Source organism: Anser anser, assembly GCF_964211835.1.
Source record: "Anser anser genome assembly, chromosome: 2".
NCBI classification, from domain to species: domain Eukaryota; kingdom Metazoa; phylum Chordata; class Aves; order Anseriformes; family Anatidae; genus Anser; species Anser anser.
In genome coordinates, this window is record NC_139721.1 from 31,599,708 (window position 1) to 31,619,075 (window position 19,368).

The following is a 19,368-nucleotide window of genomic DNA, read 5'->3' on the forward strand; positions in this document are numbered from 1 at the left end:
TTAAACACTTATGTATTTGCTAATGAGTCATACATGTTATGAATTTTCTGCAAAACACTCCATTAAAATTTGTTTTTGTTTTGTTTCATTTTTATTAATCTTTGTATTGAATCATATTGTTCAATCCCATCTGCAAACTGATTGTCATTAAATTAGTGGGACTGTTTACATGGTTGTTTACATGGAATTTGCTATATACTATGGGGGACTAGTCTCAGACTTTTTTTTTCATTATTATTTTATTTTTCAGTTCCTTAAATTGAAATTTTTAGATTTTTTTTTCAGAAAATAAGAAACAATATTAAATTATAGCAATGTTCATGGCATTTTCAGAAAACATAAATAAAATAAAATAAAATAAAACAGATAACAGCAAAAGAGTTACTTCAGTAGTAATACATATCAACTTTATACTTTAAAACAGTAACTCCAAATTATTATTTTTTTTTTTTTAGTTCGTATAGGCTATCAGGCAGACAATGTGAGTAGCAATGAAAATTTTATTTATTTAGTAAAACAGATATCACTTTTGTTTACAGAAAGTACAAAAGGATAACCCAAATAATATAAGTGTATTTTATATACATAAAACGTTTAAATGTTTTCAAATGAACACTTAACAAAATATGTGTATTATTAATAACAACAAAAAGGCAATACAAAAAAGACCAATGGGCTGGAATCATATACAATCAGTGCTTGAATCCAAAGATCATTTAATAGCCACATGATAAGCTACTGAAAAATAGCGTTTGTATAGGAACAAGTGACATAACTTTAAATATAGTGATGTTAGTAGGCATTGCTATAATACAATTTCTTTGACTTTTCTTTGAGTAAAAAGAAACCTTTTTCTTCTGAGTCACATACTGTAGCACGTTAATTCAGCATTAATTATAGAACATGTCAAACTGTATTTCAGTCAAAGCTCCCCGTAAGTCTCCAGAGCTTTCTTAATGACAGTAATTATAGGTCATAAAAAGAGTCGTCTAAAATTAACATTTCTCTCATGTCTTGATAGGAAAATGTAAATGGATGCATAGTACAGATGTTTTGATTAGTAAAATTTACACTTCCTTTTTTTGTTTCAATGCTTGTCAAACTTCACAGTGCTAAACGTAAGGTGTTACATTTTTAATCTTTCTGAAGAGATAAAGGTGTATCTAAATTGACGATATGATTTCTTCACACTCTAAGTTTAATTTCCAGTTTTATGCAAAACTGTTTCAGTAATCTATCACAAGTAAATCTGTAATTTCAACCTTAAGAAATATTAGTTTTGGATGAAACTGTTGGATTAAACCAGTTATAACTTTTCAGTATTAAAAAAATAATAAAAAAGAGAAAAAAAAAGAAGAAAAGAAAAAGTACAATAAAGTTATAGTAAATGATGAAATGAAAGTAAGTTTTTAATACATAAAGCATTGGATTGAACAAAAAGAATAATATGAACATTAAAGCTGACTTCTATCAGCACTAAATTGTATTTTATTATATGTTAAAAACAAAACAAACAAACAAACAAACAAAAAACAACCATAAAACATTTTACTCTGAACTGTCAAAATCTACTTCCCAGAAAATGAGAAGAGAAAAATTCTGGTTTAAACACTGTTAATAACATCAAACATCCAGGGAAATATAACAAATTAAAAGGGAATCACTTCAAAGCATAAAAGGCCTACACCTTAAGTAATAATAAATCTAATACTTGACATTAATCTCCCTAGAAAATAAAATTAGATAAACTTTTGCAAGGGCATTCAGAACAGCCAATCCAGTTTATTAATAATTTCCTGTTTTCATACTAGAAGCTCATATTATCTGGTCACAGCCACAGTAGACCTCCACAGATATTTAATAAAGCTGACGTTGGTAATCCTCTCTGATTACCTGTAACCTTCCAGCTGTAACACATACTGTGCTGCAGCTTCACAGAAGGACATCACACTGTCACCTGGTATGATGTTTGACAGCTTATTCTGCTGCATCAAGCCAGCACAAAATTACTTTTTCCAAATCCATCCCTAGTTAATAACCAAAAGCAATAATGGTATTCAACATGCGTAATACACCGAGAAGGCAAAATGAGGCAACAGAGAGAAAAAAGATTAAAGAGTCACTATTATGAAGAAGAGATCAAAAACTGAATCTTGTAACATGCAACAATGTTTCAATTATAACACCATGCAGAGAGCTCTACTTATCACTCTACAAAACCCATACTGCAAGTCTGAGAAACACAAGAGAAAATTCCTATTGTGTTTACACACGATGCATTTTTATTCCAGTTCAAACAGAGCAACATTTCAAAATTTTCTTTCTAAATTATGCTCAGAAATTCTCCTAGGAGCAGATGATGACTTACCTTTACTGGAAATGTCTAGTTAATAGAAATATATTGCTTTGATCTAGTTTTCACTGAAGCAAACATCTTATGTTATAGTGAGATTAATAAAATATTGTACTTATAGAAAAGATCAGAATTGCTATAATCTAAATTTACAGGAATACTAAAAGCTGTTTGGGGACCAAAAAAAAAAAAAAAAAGGACATGCAAAATCTTAAAATGAAAATATGTGTGCTTTCACTGTGCAAAATCCAACAGACTAAAATTCTACTGTGTCAGAGCACATACACAGCCAACAGCCCCACCAAGGTGTACAAGTTGAATAAGTAAGAAGAACAACAAAAAAAAAGGTATAAAATTTGCTTTATATTATAAAAATGTAGTGCAGTTTATTTATGTTTATGTGCAGTTTATTATGTAATCCCTACAGCAACATCTTAAATATTACAAAACCCACCATTTCACTCCTCTTAGAGGAAACATAGCAGGAGCATCATTTGCAAATTAATGAAGTAATAGGAAAATCACAGAGTTCTACTGACTAATGTATAAATATTTTTCTCGATGTATTTACTGATGTCAGTTTTCCAAAAATAAAAATGTCATGTTTTTCTCACCAGTAGCAAACCTGATCATTTCAGACCTCGTTCTCGTGTCTTTCACAATAATCAGATTTTTTAAATAAAAGGGTTATTAGTTAACCCTTTCATTTAACTCTCCACCATTAAAAATGTCACTATCCCACCTATTCCAATGGTACCAAAATATTCACAGTAATTCTGGAGTAATAACTGCCCCAGATCTTACTCCTCTGTTTAGAATTCTGGCTGAGCATCAGTCCTGAACAGATTCCTGAGGCTACTCACCATTGGAGGCAGATTAATATTAAATGATAGGGCTCTCCTGATGATAGAGATCTTGTAGGTGATAAAATCTAGACTTGGCGTTTATATAAAATTTTGTAAAGCTGAAAATGGTTTGTCTTGTAAACAGCCAAGACAAATGTAATTTATTTATTTATTTTTTTCAAGTGTTTAGGAGTCTAAATATTTAGAGATTATTTTGGAGGCCCAGGACTTCAGAGTAACAGCTTATTGGTTTGTATGTGAGTGTGTTGTTGGTTCATTTCTGTTTTCTTTAGTAGAAGAGCAACAATTTGTAACATGGAATCCCTAAAATGAGGTTCGTTCTGGCGGTGGTGTTGGGATGCAGCACTGTGTAACTTCCTTTTTGAAAGAAAAGGTTTCTGGAAATCATAGCTAGATGCATACATCCTTTGTCATCGACAATTACCCGTTTTGTATTTTTCAACACTAAAAATTAAAAAAAAAAGAAAAACAACCTTTATTTACATTCACTTACAGTATAGATGCTATAATATACCTCCTGTTTATAAAATCACATTTGAATAAGATGTTTTCTGAAATTTCTGTAGATGTGTAAAATATTATTGATATGCAATACTGTTGTGTGCAAAGTTTGAAGAATAAAGACAGAAGTTCAAATACAAATCAAAGAAGGTAGAGAAAGGTAACAAAGCAAAGCTCTGTTATGGCAGAAAGATAATAGCATCTGGAAAGATCAAAAATATAGGAACTGAAACAGGAAGGTTATTTTAAGGGAAGCATTTGATTACTCAAAACATATGCTTACTGAGAGAAAGAAAGCTTCTATATTAACGGAGCCCCAGGACTCTCCATATCTGAAACTGCTACCCATCACCCTGATCACTCTGTGTCCTTTTTCCTTCCAATTGCTGTCTCGTTCTTTCTCCTTTCCTGCTGGTCATCTGTTGTTCTTTGTTCCTTTCCTGTTGGTTATCTGTTGTTTAGGCTTATTTAGACCTGTGGGATCCTTGGGAAAAAGACCACCTTCTTGTGTTCAATTAGTGCCTGGCATGAACAGGTCTTAGTTCCTGAGTTGGGTTTCCATGTGCTATGATAATAGAGACATAAAATAATAACTAATAATTAACAATTATTGGGTTGATCACAGCAAACAGTGAATTAGACAAGTTTAGTTCCATAGAATGGAATATTACTTGTACAAATGATAAAGACAGAGATAGTTCTGTTGTTCTTGTTTGTTTTTCAGAAGAGACACATCATAGGAAAGCCTCATAGTCCTTCTCTTTGCATACAGTATAAAAGCAGATATTTAATTTCCTTTAAATTAGGTTTGGTTCAAGAAGAAGCAGAGCTGAAATGCATACTGTACTGAAGGTTTCTAATTACCAAAACCCTACCCACAAACTAAAGAAGTTTCAGACAACACAAACTATCACAAAACAGTAGGACAGGTAGAGGAATACATATTTTAAATGATGATATATGTATAGTATACCATGGCTAACTCTTTGGTGAATTAGGGGGATATGATAGTCTGTATCTTGGAAGTGTACATCCGAACCAGGAGAAGAATCACTCAGGGTGATAAACAGGGATTTAAACAGCAATAATAAGATTAAAGTAAAAATGAAACAGTTCAAGCTGCATATCAGAAAATGCTTTTTGATGACACATTAACAAAGAAATCAACATAAAGCACTGTACATCACCTCTGTACATCTAGATTCTTTAAAAAAAAGGGGGGAGGGGGAGGGCTTTTCATTTGTGAAAAACTGAGGAAAGCTTTCAGGTAAGGAAAGATGTAGATCAATTAATCTTTTCAAGTCAAAAATCACATAAACATCTTGTGGAAAAGAAGACATAGCCAGTGCAGAACCCAAAGTAATGAAGTTTGCTATAGCCCGTATCAGCTTGCTCAGGCAAACTTCTGTGGCTGTGGTAGGCCTCTGCAAACAGATTGTCTTTCCCAGGTCACACACAGAGGCTCAGTACTTCCTAATTTGACCTCCCCTGCTTTGCTGGCAGATGTGCATGTATCAAGAACCTTCTAAAAGTTTCTGTCTAGACAATACAAATAATCTTATATGTTTAATAATAATGAGTTTGCCTAACCTCATTCTTTTTGACAGAATGTGATTAGAATGCCACATAAAAGAGTGTCAAAGTGGTAAATTCTGAAGAGAGGGAAAGAAAGCCAACAAATTAGAAATGAGTGAGATAGGCACATAATATTTTATCCTGTTACAGATGCTACAAAGCAGCACATCCAACTCCAGATTGTCCTGAATAGACTCAAAATATTTTGTTTGTAGAATATTTTTACAGACAGTCCTCTCAGTAGTCCAATTAAGAGAAGATAGTGGCATTAATAGTTATAAATATCCATATCTGGAAGAAAAGGTTGAAAGTTCCTAAGCAGACTGTTGAGAAGAAAGCACTTGTGAACACTGTCATTAAATGATCTACTAATATTGGTAATTTCCAAAACTAAGACAGCTTGGCATTCTAAGCACGAACATCTAATACTCTCAGAGGAGTTAGTTTTATTTTCTGCCTCAATATCTTCCTCCAAACTCCAATGCTTTCTTTATTTTTCTTTAGAATGAGTATTAACCAGATAGCTCCTGTCCATATACCAGCCTGCATCTCATGTGAGCTGAAGCCATTAATCTTTTCTAGACTGGTCAGGTACACAAACAGGCTTTGTGCAGGTATCAGTGAGGAATGCACAGGGTCATTATTTAATAAATAATCCAAATTCTGCCATATGCTTGTACAGCATATTCACATTCTTTTGTGGAAATTATTGCAACATCACACTACATGTATGATTACTCTGGTTTGTGTTTTGTTGTTGTTGCTGCTATTTTCAGATAGTAAAGAAAGAGTCAAATACTGTAAAAACCTATAAATTATTTGCTTTGGTCTATATATCTTGGACTATATATCCTAAAATATGATACAGATCCAACTCTAGACATTGAAAAAATAAAGATTTCAATCCATGGAACTGACAACCTAAAACACATTCCCACTTTAATTGTGATAAAGGGCAGCATTACATTGTACGGCTCAGATTTGACTCAGCTGGTATACTTGCATCCACACCAGAGATCTCACACAGCTTTACCTACGCTCAAATTGGAAAGGCAGTGTAACTTGCATACAAATAAATCCTTCCAATAAAGATGAGAATGCATACTGAAAGCATAATGCCATATGCTTTCTCATTAGGCTTCTGAGTGACCTTCGTTACATGTTGAAGTGTTCAAATAAGAGAATAATAACGAACATAACTCCCCTGAGAAGTCAAATAAAACCAAAAATAAATAAATAAAACAACAACAACAACAACAAAAGGATTTATTACACCTGTGCTTTGAAATATCTCCAAGAGAAAAGAACTGCTATCCAGTTCAAGGAAGGACCACAGATAAGAAAACACTGCCTCTAAAGAAACAGGACAAATTTGATGGAAGTTCATTTGTATCAAAGTGCAGGCAGAAATTACAAATGAATTGGAAAAATATTAATCAAATAGTAAAAAACAGAACTAATACAGGATACTAAAAACAGGACACTAAAATCATGGGTCAGAAAAGTAAGGAAAATAAGGTCTAGCTTCTAGGAAGGAAAAAACAAACAAAACAAACAAAAAAACAAACAAGAAAACAAAACAAAACAAAACAAACAACTAAAACTAGCATGGAACAAAATGTTACTAGTGGCATTAGGTTTATTAGTAGACAGAGGTGATGAAACCTGTTCAACAAGTATTTCTAAATTCTGGAAATAAGTGAACAGGAATAGTCTTTGTATGAGAAAAATAAAATAATTATTGACTAATAGCAAATGATCACCTTGCATCTTCAAGGCAAGGCAGCAGCCTTATGGAAAAGCAAGCCAGGGAAATTAACTTTAGCAACCTGAGGCCTTTTGTCTTCTGCAAAATTATAAATGTAGTCTGAGAATTGTCCTGGATAAAAGGGGACAGATAAAAAGAAGAAAAAAAAAAAAGCAGTTCAGGAATCAGTCAATAGAGAAGCAAATAATAAACTATCAGTAATGTTAATCGATATCTATAAAACAAACAATTTCATTGACAGAGCAGATACTATGTTTGATTATAATATTTGATAAAGATAAGTGCTTTCCTCTGGCTTTGTTCTCTTCTTCTAAAGATATCTTAAACAGATTGATGATAATTGTGACCCTTCTATGAGATTTTTCCAGGAGAGAATAATTCTTAGCACCACTCTTACTCCTATATCCTTGTTACTTAATGTTTATACAAGAACCTTTCAGATACTTTATAAGATACTAAACAGTTTGGAGAAACCACATACTCAGAAATGAACAAGTTAGAAACTTAATAAGAAACAATGGATATCTCTGCCAGCATTTTATCTGAGATGTACTAGACTTTCATTAAGAAAGAAAATATATAATTTTATTGATGACTCCATTAAGAAACGTATTCAATAAGGTAGAAGCCAATTTTGCTAAAAATTTCATTTCCCAGGGAAAAAAAAAAAAAAAAAAAAGACCTCATGTTTTTCCAAGAATGATGCACTTCTCTGTCTCAGCCAAACACATTAGCAGTAGGTTGGTGGAAAGCAAATGCAAAGAGAAGTGTTAGCTTTAGCTGAATTTACCCAGCTGATTCTGCCTCTGCATTACACTCTCTAAAATCCAACTACTTCTGTGGATGTGTGATGGCCTAGATGGGAAAACTCATCTGGTTAAAATAATAACAATAATAATCAAATAAAAGGTTCTCTCTACGTTTGGGTCCTTCCCATTAGGCAGCCTAGCTTTCCATTAAGTCCACAGCTATACCAGGACAACAGAGATTCCAGTGAAGAGGCATGAAGAAGTAGATAAGGTTTGGGGAGGTAAGACAAGTAGTGTAGAGAAGGAAGAGGGGGAAGAATATATAGAACAGCCATCATTTGTAGATCCTTTTCTGGTTCTTCCATTCTGCAGCCACATGCCACTGACTTAACACATCAAATGAGCTGATGTGAGTCTTTTAGTCTGCCTGAAGTGAGTCTAAAATGTAGGCATGGAAACAGTTTAGCTCACCATTTGGATAGGCACTATTTCCGTCAGGTCATGACACATTGCAGAGTGTAATATAATGCTGAGCACAGAGTAGGCAAATAGCATGTGATGTAGTGTCATCTGGTGAGTGTATTGGGTTTACATGGCAAGGTTTTGGTAACAGGGGGCTGCAGGGGTGGCCTCTGTGAGAAGAATCCAGAAGCTGCCCCATGTTAGATAAGAGCCAGTTTCAGCTGGCTCCAAAGGGACCCGCCACTGCTCAGAGATAAGCCAATAAGCAAAGTTGCTTGTGCCTCTGTGAGAACAGATTTAAGAAAAGGAAAAAACTGCTGTGCAACAGCAGCTGGGAGAGCAAGGAGTGAAAACCAGCATTGCAGGCCCCAAGGTCAGTGCAGAAGGAGGGCAAGAAGTGCTCCAGGCACTGGAGCAGAAGTTTCCTTGCGGCCCATGGAGAGGCCCCTGGTGGAGTAGCTGTTCCCCTGCAGCCCATGGAGAGGCCCCTGGTGGAGCAGGCTGTCTCCCTGCAGCCCGTGGGTCCCACATGGAGCAGATCTCCATGCTACAGCCTGTGGAGGAGCTCCTGGTGGAGCAGGTGGATGTGGCCTGGAGGAGGCTGCAGCCCATGGAGTGCCCCCGCAGGAGCAGGCCCCAGGCCGGAGCTGCAGCCCATGGAGAGGAGCCCATGCAGGAGCAGGGCGTCTGGGGGGAGCTGCCGCCCGTGGGGGACCCATGCTGGAGCATTTTGCTCCTGGGGGATGGACCCCATGGTACGGAGCCATGTGGGAGCAGTTCTTGAATAGCTGCTGCCTGTGGGAAGCCCACATACGATGAATGATTTGGGGGAGGAGGTGGAAGAGGGTGGATGGGAGGATGGCGTTTTTAGTTTTGTTGTTGTTGTTGTTGTTGTTTGTTTGTTTGTTTGTTTCTAACTCCTCTAGCCTGTTAGTATAGGTAATAAATTTTATTGATCTAACTATGCTGAGTCTGTTTTTCCTGTGATGATAATTGTTGAGTGATCTCCCAGTCCTTTTCATCGTATTTTCTCTCCCTTTCCCTCTGAGGAATGGGAGTGAGTGAGCAGTTGTAGCGTAGCTCAGCTACCCAGCTGGGAGATACCACCACACTGAACTATCTTGTTCAAATAACCAAGCACAAATGGTATGTATAGGATGAAGTAATGCCAATGGTGTTTCAGAGAGGAGGAGTTAGTAATTTGGCAATGAGGCTAAATAAACACCAGAACAAACAAATGCTAGATCCTCTCTGTCTTCATGTCTTCGTGTTAAAACCATACATATTTCTGAATTTTGAAATTTTTGTTCCTCATCAGAAGCAGAGCATGACAGAATCACAGAATCACAGAATGGTTCAGGTCATCTGGTGGTCATCTAGTCCAATGCCCCTGCTCAGGCAGGGTCAACTAGAGCAACTTGCCCAAGACCATGTCCAAACAATTATCCAATCATAGCTATGTGGCAGTCATTGCGCATACAGTAACTACAGTCAGGGAAATCAAAGGTTTCTAGGCATTCCAAAGGCTGATATGATTAACATTATCCATATCCAAATTAAAAAGTATAAGCCAAGATATTAGAGAATGGCTATCAGGATTATTAGTTTGGGGCAGAATTAATCAAAGTCTGTGCTACTTTTTCTGTAAAAAGTGTTTATATAGTCTGCTCTGAGGAATATATTTTGTAACAAGAGTAAATCCTGCTAAATGTTATTGTCTATTGATCAGAATGTACAATACATTTTATTTATGTCAGAGAGCAAAACTGTCTGAAATTAAAAAAAAAGTTACAAAAACAATACAACTGGGACCAAATAGGTTAATAAATAAATAAATAAATAAGTGTAAATAACAGTAATAAGCTACAAATTGAAGAAACAAGTATTTTAGATTGGAGGTTTCTGATGGAACAATTAATACATGTTTTATATAATATAATGTATGATTCCTACTGTATCACAAAATGAAATGGAGGCAGCTGAAAGCTATGATATACTGTAATTTGAAGATATTGATATTGATGGATAATATACATCTTTTACCAAATGTATCTCTCATAGCATAGGCAATATCTTTGTGAATTTAATCACATGGCAAATTAGAGTAAAATGGTAGTTAGTGAGGCTTCTGAGTGATTATACAGTACCCCTGTATTTGGTAATGATCTTAATATCTTAAAATGTAACTATGATGACACAAACATATTAACTCAGAAGCGTTTATAATCTGTTAAATCACTTCCAAAAGCCATTTGGGAAAAGAAAATTCAAGAACTGTCTAGTTTTAAAGTAAGTGATTGTGGCCTATGGATAACATACCTGAAATTCCCCTAAAATATCTACTTATTTTGTACATAAATGTGGCAATACCAGTTTAAGGAAACTCTGTATTTTAAATTGCTGCTGACATGAAGAATCAGGATGGAAATGCCAAAGTTTTAAAGAACACACTTAAACCATTTCTCCTCACAAAACCTGCTATCTGGCTTTTAATATATCCTTGATATTTAGATGATAAAAACCATAGAGTAGTACTGCTATCAGAACAGTATAACATTAGTACAATCATTAGACAAACAGTTTTTCAAACAGTAATTTAAAAGAAGGTTGCATATTTAATGATTTGTTTTACTTTTTTTTTTTTCAGTAACACTGTACTTTAAAATGTTTAAGTTTCATAATTTCTTTCCCAAATTGTTTTTTGATGAGGATTAGTTTTAGGAAGACTTTTCTACTATTAACAACATCTTTGATAGGTGCAATTCCTTTCTCCCAGAACCATTTCCATTCAAACTCCTCCATGGAGCAGCAGGCTGCAATTTCTGCATCTATGCTGTAATTCTACTGTAATTCTTGCACAGAATCCTAGTCAATCAACCCTGTCCTCCCCATGCTAGCCAACTGTCCCTTTAATACAGCAATAGAATTCAATATGAATTGAGTGAATAGAATTGCGGTGCTAGGGGGACAGTCAGTTACTACAGAGAAACAAGATTGATTGACATTAAAGCATCTGTGGAAGAGTTATAGAAGAATTACAGCAGAGTCACTGAAATTGCACTCTCCACACTTCAGGAGAGGAAAAAGTAGCTACAAGAGATACCATTAATAAATAAATCTACCTTCCAACTAAAGCTGCATCAGAAATTTTTTTTTATTATTATTATTTTTATTGTATCCCCAATTTCAATTTGTGAGCAGCTTTTATTAACTATGTGAAAATTGGTTGTGACTTCAATTCTACAATGGTTACAATTCCAGGACAGTTTTGATTTAAAATCAGATTACTTTTTTTTTTTTTTTTTTTTAAAGCAGAACGTATGTTTTCCTTGTCGTTCCTCACTTTCCTCACTATTGATATAGTTGGAAGAGTATGAGACTTACACATACACAATTTTTATTCTTTCTTTTATAGTATCAGAACAAGAATGTATGTAATACTATTGCAAAAGCATTTTCAATATGCACAGTTTCTGTTTCTCAGTTGTAAAAATCTACATCATTATATAGATATGGTACTATACGTTAAAATTGTCTGATTATATTTTGCTTTAATCAGAAGTATGTAGAATTATCGAGTTATAAAATCATACAACAAGCATATTTGGAAGGGAGCTCAAAAGATCATCAGGACCAACCTTTCTTTGGAAAAGGGAGACAAGATTAGAATATTTAGCATGCTGTCCAGCCTCTAGCACCCCGTCTAATCACATCTTGTAAACCTCCAGTGGCTGGGATTCTGCCACATCCCTGGGGAAGTTGTTCCAATGATCAATTGTTCTGACTGTTAAAAAAAAGAAGAAAAAAAAAAAGAAAATTATATATATATATATATATATATATGTTATATCAAGACAAACCTCTCCCAGTGCAACATTCACCCATTTTCCTTTTTCTTCTTCATGTGGCTGCTTGAGAAGAGAGAGCCTCTGTCCTCTTTGTACATTAAGGACTAGGATACACTGATGAATTCCCCACCAACAATTTAGTTATGCCCCAAAGTTACAAGTCCCTATATTAATTTCCTTTACAAGAAAAGTCTGTTTCTCCATGCCAGATTCCATCTAAATATATACTAGTTGCTCTTCTTTTGAGGAGCAATGTCTTGATGCAGATTTTGAAAATAAGGATAATGATTAATTTTAATAAACACAAACTTTAATTATTCATTCTGGTTTTATATAGATTATTAACAGACACTGACATGAGAGTTTTGTTAAACTGACATCAAAAGGTGTGTCTTGTTAACTTTATGATAGAATCATAGAATGACTCGCGTTGGAAGAGACCTTAAAGATCACCTAATTCCAACCTCCCTTCCACAGACAGGGATGCCACCCACTAGATCAGGTTGGCCAAGGGCCATCCAGCCTGTTCTTGAACACCTCCAGGGATAGGGGTGCATCCACAACTTCTCTTGGCAACCTGTTCCAGTGCCACACTACACTTACAGCAAAGAATTTCCTTCTAATGTCTAGTATAAATCTATCCTCTTTTAGTTTAAGTCCCTTCCCCCTTGTCCTATCATTATCTACCCAAGTAAATAGTCCTTCCACATCCTTTTTATAAGACTCCTTTAAGTACTGAAAAGCTGCAATAAGGTCTCCCTGAAGCCTTCTCTTCTCCAGGCTCAACATCCCCATCTCTCTCAGCCTTTCCTCATAGGAGAGGTGTTCCAGCCCTCTGGTCATCTTTGTAGCCCTCCTCTGGACTCACTCTAACAGGTCCATATCTTTCTTGTGCTGGAGGCCCCAAACATGGATGGAGTACTCCAGGTGGGGCATCCAGAGGGCAGAGTAGAGAGGGACAATCAACTCCTTCAACCTGCTGGTCAAACCTCTTTTGATGCAGCAGAGGACGCAACTGGCCTTCTGGGCTGCATGCACGTGCTGCTGGCCCATGTCAAGCCTTTTGTCTACCAGAACCCCCACGTCTCTCTCCCCAGGGCTGCTCTCAATGAGTTCCTCTCCCAGTCTGTACTCCTGCCTGGGATTGCACCAACCCAGGTGCAGCACCTTGCACTTTGACTTTTTTGAACTTCATGACGTTCACATGTGCTCACTTCTCCAGCCTGTCCAGGTCCCTTTGAATGACATCTCTTCCTTCTTTGGTATCAGCCGCACCACTCAGCTTGGTGTCATCTGCAAACTTGCTGAGGAAAGCCCATCGTCTATGTCATTGATGAAGATATTGGAAAGGACTGGTCCCAAGACAGACCCCTGAGGGACGCCACTCATCACTGGCCTCCACCTGGACATAGAATCATTGACCACCACTCTCTGGGAGCAGCCATTGAGCCAATTTCATTGAGCCTCCTTTCAATCCTTTTTAAAAATGTGAAAAACCCTTTTTCCTGTCACCTGACAGCCATGATTTTTCAAATATGATGGAGAGTGGCTTAGCAATTACATCAGCCAATTCCCTCAAGACCCTGAGATGCATGACATCAGGGCCCATAGTCTGGTAGTTGTTAAGTTGCATCAGGAGGTCCTGAACTTGCTCTTCTCTTACAGTGGGAGGGACTCTGCTCCCCCAGCCCTGCCTAGGGATTCAGGGACTTGAGAGATGTGGGAAGCTTGACCACCACTGAAGACCGAGGCAAACAAGTTGTTACGTACCTCTGCCTTCTCCACATCTGTTGTTACCAGTTCTCCATCTGGTCATTTTTCTGGGACACTATGCCCTACGCTGACTATCTTAGTCATTCTTTTGTGGCTAATGTACCTATAGATCCCCTTCTTGTTATTCTTTGCATCCCTCGCCAAGTTTAGTTCTGCCAGTGCCTTGGCTTTCCTGATCCCATCCCAGCACATCCAGACAGCATTCCTGTACTTTTCCCAGGGCACATGACCCTATTTCCCCTGTTTGTACATTTCCTTCTTTTGCCTAAGTTCTACCAGCAGGTCCTTGTTCAGCCATGCCAAACAACTTCAACTTTATATTGAAGTTTGAGAAAGTTCTCCCTAAAGATGAAACTCTTCCTAGCAGGATGACAAAATAAGAAACCAATGTTAATAAAAGTGATGTTCAGAACATGTTTTTTATGTTCCCTTTTCTGTCCTCTTAGCCTTTCAGACTTCTTTGTTGCCTCTGTCTTGCTTTTCTGCCAACCCCTGTTAAAAGACATGTTTCGTCATCACTGGAAAGGATAGCAGTGTTTGTATACATGTAACAGTTTCTTCAAGTAATGGGCTGTAAGATCATGAATGGGACATGGCATCTCACATTCTTCATGACTACATTTTCAAGGTCTTTATAGAAGCAAATGAATATTGTGGCATGATTTTCTCCGGAGTCATCTCTGTAACTGTAAGTTCTAGAAACACTTTTGAATGAAATCAGTAGTTTTTGAAAAAGAAGTTGAAACCTTGTATTTCACTATGGAGGCTGATATAACTATCTATAATGCTAAATCTTAGCAAAGAAGTTAGTTTGAACTAACATAATGCTTTGAATGATCTTACATTAAATCCAGTTAACAGTTTTACAGCATACAATACAAAGTAAATACAGAAACTGTTTTTCTGAAGGCAGTTTGCATAGAAAGGAAGAATAATAATAAAATCCTTCATGAGATCATACTTTATTGATCTAATCAGCTTAAAACTATATGGATTTTTATGTGGCTACATTTCTATTTTATTTAACTGATACAAATGTCTAAAAGAAAAGTATGAATTATTAATGCTTAATTTTAACTTTTTTTTTTTTTTCTTCTTTACAGTGATGTCAATGAAACAAATCATCCACTTCAGGCACATATGTTGCATAAATCAAGAGAAAAAATAATTTATATGAATAATGTGTCTCAAATATTTCCATACAGTGCTTAAAATTAGTTTTGTGCAGTTCTGATTTCTTAATTGTAAAGGAAGTGGACCAGAAGAACAGTTAAATTCCTGGCTTGTAGAGAAAACTGTTGGACATAGAGGACTACTCTCTCCTTGAGCTTGTTTCCCCCCATGGAAAAGGAATAAGGAAGATTACAAGATTGTTCCTATCTGCAACAGAAGAAAGGATGATGAAGAATCATAGAATCACAGAATCATAGAATGGCTTGGGTTGGAAGGGATCTCAAAGACTACTTGATTCCTACCCTTCTGCCATGGGCAGGGACACCTTCTGCTGGACCTGTTTGCTCAAAGCCCCATCCAATGTGGCCTTAAATCCTTTCAGGGTTGGGGCATCCACAACTTCTCCAGGTATCCTGTTCCAGTGCCTCACCAGCCTCATAGAAAGGAATTTCTTCTGAATATCTAATCTAAATCTACCCTCTTTTAGTTTAAAACCAATACCCCTTTCTTACACTCCCTGATATCCCCCATTCTCCCCATCTTTGTAGGCCCCTTTTAATATTGGAAGACTGCTATAATGTCTCCCTGAAGCCTTCCCTTCTCCAGGCTGGACAACCCCAAATCCTTCAGCCTGTCTTTATAAAAGAGGTTCTCCAGCCCTCCGATCATTTTTGTGGCCCTCCTCTGTACTTCTTCTAACAGGTTCATGTCTTTCTTATGCTGGGAGATGTTCTGCTCAAGAACAAAGATATCGTAGTGAATGACAGCCATTTCCATTGTTTCTTGTTTTTCTATTTTTCATTCAGTCAGAATGAAAACATTTAAAGTTGCAGAACATGGCTTTACACCTATACCTTGTATCTTCCATCTCATTCACCAGACAGGTGAGAGCTGCATTCCGTCCTTGACATATAGCAAGCAAGGCATTGGCTGGGGTTCCCAGCTGTCATATGCTCTTGTTAAAGAAAACAAAATCAAGCTGAGAAGGAGGTTGAAACTACTTGCCTAAGGGAATTTCTTGGTGTAGGAATAGGCAATCATGCAGCATATATTTTCATGTTACCTCTGTAAAGCACATCAAGATTTTCAGACTGAACAGTTAGGCAGTCTGCAACAATCTTCTTGTAATGCTAATTCTGTAATCCTCCCTCTCTGGATTTCTTTTCCTTGGATATCTTGCACCAGACACAGCAAGACAAACAAAACTTAAAAGCACAGTACAAATTTTTATTGGATAATACAGGGAAAATAAGTGCCTGGAACTAATATCTTCTAGAACAAGTTTTAACTTGGTCACAAAGCCCAATAAGACAACAAATGAATCCCTGTGACCAGGTTGTCATCTCTCAAGTGGGGAAAGGTTAAACTCCATTGCTGCTAGGAATGCATTGATCACCAGCATCCTGTTCTTTGGGGGCGTTTTCAATGTTTTGTATCCTTTCTTTCAGTTTACTATTTTTCTTCTTAAGTCCTTGAGCTGCTAATAACTGCTGTCTCAACTATTAAACTATTTTTTCCCCAACATTTTTATTTCAAATAACTTTAGCATGTCTACTTTCTTATGCTCCACCTTTTTTTTTTTTTTTCCAGTAAAATTGAGACAAGATTTTGCAGCTCTTCTACACCAAAATATGAAGCACAGGAACTAAAGCCTTGTGAGCAGTTAAAGATCTCCTAAAGGGACTCCATACTGAGGCAGAAACAATCACGTGGAAAGACAAAAAAAGGACCATCGTTTACGGCTGCTTCTTCATGCACAGGGATAACAAAAGAGTCCCTGGTGAAGCATGCAGGTCTTTGGCCTACTAGCCAAAACAAATCCTATGTTTAAAGCACCCATCTTAAGTCAGGAGAGATATAAAAATTTTTGTTTATTGATCCACTTTCAGGGTGGTGAAAGTGGTGGAAATGAACAGAAAGTATCAGACCTCTTTGTAATATTAACAGGGAAATTATGGACTGTAGAAAAATCTTCTCTCTACATTTAAACTTCCTAGTACAAATTCTGTATTATTCACTCAGCTGGAGAGTAGGGCTGCTATTCAGGAGGACCTTGACATCCTGGAGAAATGGGCTGACATGAACCTGCAAAATCCTGCACCTGGGCAGGATTAATCTCAATAAAGATAAAAAACAACTTTGCAGAAAATAGACTGGGAATCCTGGTGACAAGAATTTGAACATGAATCAACAATGTGCCCGTGCAACAAAAAAGACCAACATCCTGGGCTGGATTAACAAGAGTGCTGACAGCATGTAAAGGCAAATAGTACTTCCCCTAATTTTTCACACTTACGAAACTGGAGCATGGTGAACTTTCCAGTAACAGAAATATTGACATACCAGAGTATGTCTAGTGTAAGGCAATCAAATAATTAGGTGTACATGACAGGAGAGGATAAGCTGAGATAAGTGGCATTATTCAGTCATGGGAGGATAAGGTTTACCAGAGATTGACCAGGGTGCTTTTCTCCTAGTTGGATTGTATGGAGAAGACAGAGACAAAAAAGTCTTCTTTAGAGTGCAAAGCATTAGGACAATAGAAAACAGACACAATTTGTATCATGGTAAGTTTACAGTAGAAGTAAGGAATTTTTTCTTGTCTATGAAGTTGGTCAGCTACATGAACGTGTTTCCCATATAGACTGTGGAATCTCCATCCTTGGAGGTATTCAACACTTGTCTGAATACAGTCTTAAGTAATTTACTGTCTTGTTGAACTACAAGATTTCTGGAGGTCCCTTTAAACAGGTGTCATGTCCTGTCCCCTTCCCTCCCCCACCCCCCGTCCACCCCCCACTTTTATGATTCTATGACATTTTCCAGAGTGGAGTGTACTGGAATAAGTATCCATGGAAGAGACAAAACAAGGCAGATAGTTCTATGGAAAGGGAAATTAGAGAAGTCCTGTTAAAAATATTAGGGGCAAGAAGGGAGAGAGTCAATAAGGAGTAGTCAATAGGATAAAGAAAGCAGTGAGAGATTTAAGGGAGACAATAAGACACTAAAGATGCCTAGCTTTAATAACTTTGTTTTAATTTCCAGTTTATCATTTTTTTTCCATGTAATTTTAACAAACATCTTCTCCATATGCAATGGCTGTTAGACATAATCTCCCTATACTTCTCCATGATTTTTCAAACCTCTTACATGTAAATAAAATTTCTTATTTAATTTTCCATATCTAGAGTTCTGGTGAAAGCTTTCTCCTTTAGCCCTAGTTGAGTCTTACATAGCTTTTCAGAATATTCATACTTACTATGTGGGAGAAGAAGATCTATCTTAAGAGAAATATTATTCTGCAAGTTCTAGTAGCCTGGAAATAGAAAATCTGAACAAGTTCACTGTTAGCATCCATGTTGTCCCTCGAAAGATGTTAATGAGATGATTGTTTTAAATCACACCAAAATAATTTTCAACTGAGTTTTCTCAGTGCTGATCTTGATGACAAATGTAATGTCATTTGGAATAGATCTCATTGCCACTTAGGCTAGCTGTGTACATTAACCTTCTCTTCTACGAAACTAGGTGTTGGAGAAACATGACCTCTTGCTACTCAGCTTTGGAAAATGTTCAAAGGCAGAACCAATGATTCTTTCAAGTAGACTATGAGAAATCGTATGTTCCCTTGATTGGTTTCCTTATTAACTTTCTTTTTTTCACTTTACTTATATTGTTTTAATTCATTCTTGGCCCAGCATATGGCTTTTTGGTTCTTCAGTTCATGAGTTAACACTATCGAACAAGTAGAAGCTTTCCTGTCATAAGCCATAAGCTAAAGAAATATGCTAAAGAAATGGAGTATTCTTAAATTGCCTTCATCATTGGATTGTATTATTCCCATTAAATGTGAATGGCATTCCAGGTCATGCAGTTAAAAGACTTGTTGGTAATCTGAGGGTGAATACACAAGTGAAGTGAAGCATCTACATTTATTGTAGATGCTTCTGACATCTCTGACACCATATTTCTTCAGCTTTACATCTGAGGCTGCCCAGTATAGTAGAGGAAATAGGAGATAGTATGACATTTATAGCTACTGTTGACATATGTAGGAATTAGGAACCCGACCAGAGGTCAAGTGGATCATGAAAAGTACTTGCCCCATGACTATTACCCATACAGAGGCTAGCTGGGTCAACATAGCCCAACATTGTCTGTCCCAGGAGTATTCTTTAGTACAAAGCTTTCCAAACTTTAACGTTAGTCCATAAACAATGTAAAACATCATTAGAGATAATCAAGCTAGAGTTAAATGTTAGTCTTGGATCTGGAAGCAGTATGTCTGTCTTTGTATATT

General features: G+C 36.5%; 1 long non-coding RNA gene across 1 annotated transcript in view; it reads right to left on the reverse strand.

Moving 5' to 3' along the window:
• Positions 1 to 367: 367 nt before the first annotated feature.
• LOC310893840 overlaps positions 368 to 19,368 on the reverse strand; it is a 34,361-nt gene continuing 15,360 nt past the window's right edge. Inside the window, exons 2-3 of the long non-coding RNA XR_014579360.1 lie at positions 11,913 to 12,058; positions 368 to 4,285 (exon numbers count right to left, since the gene is read on the reverse strand). This is a non-coding gene — a long non-coding RNA (uncharacterized lncRNA). The remainder of the gene's footprint in view (positions 4,286 to 11,912; positions 12,059 to 19,368) is intronic.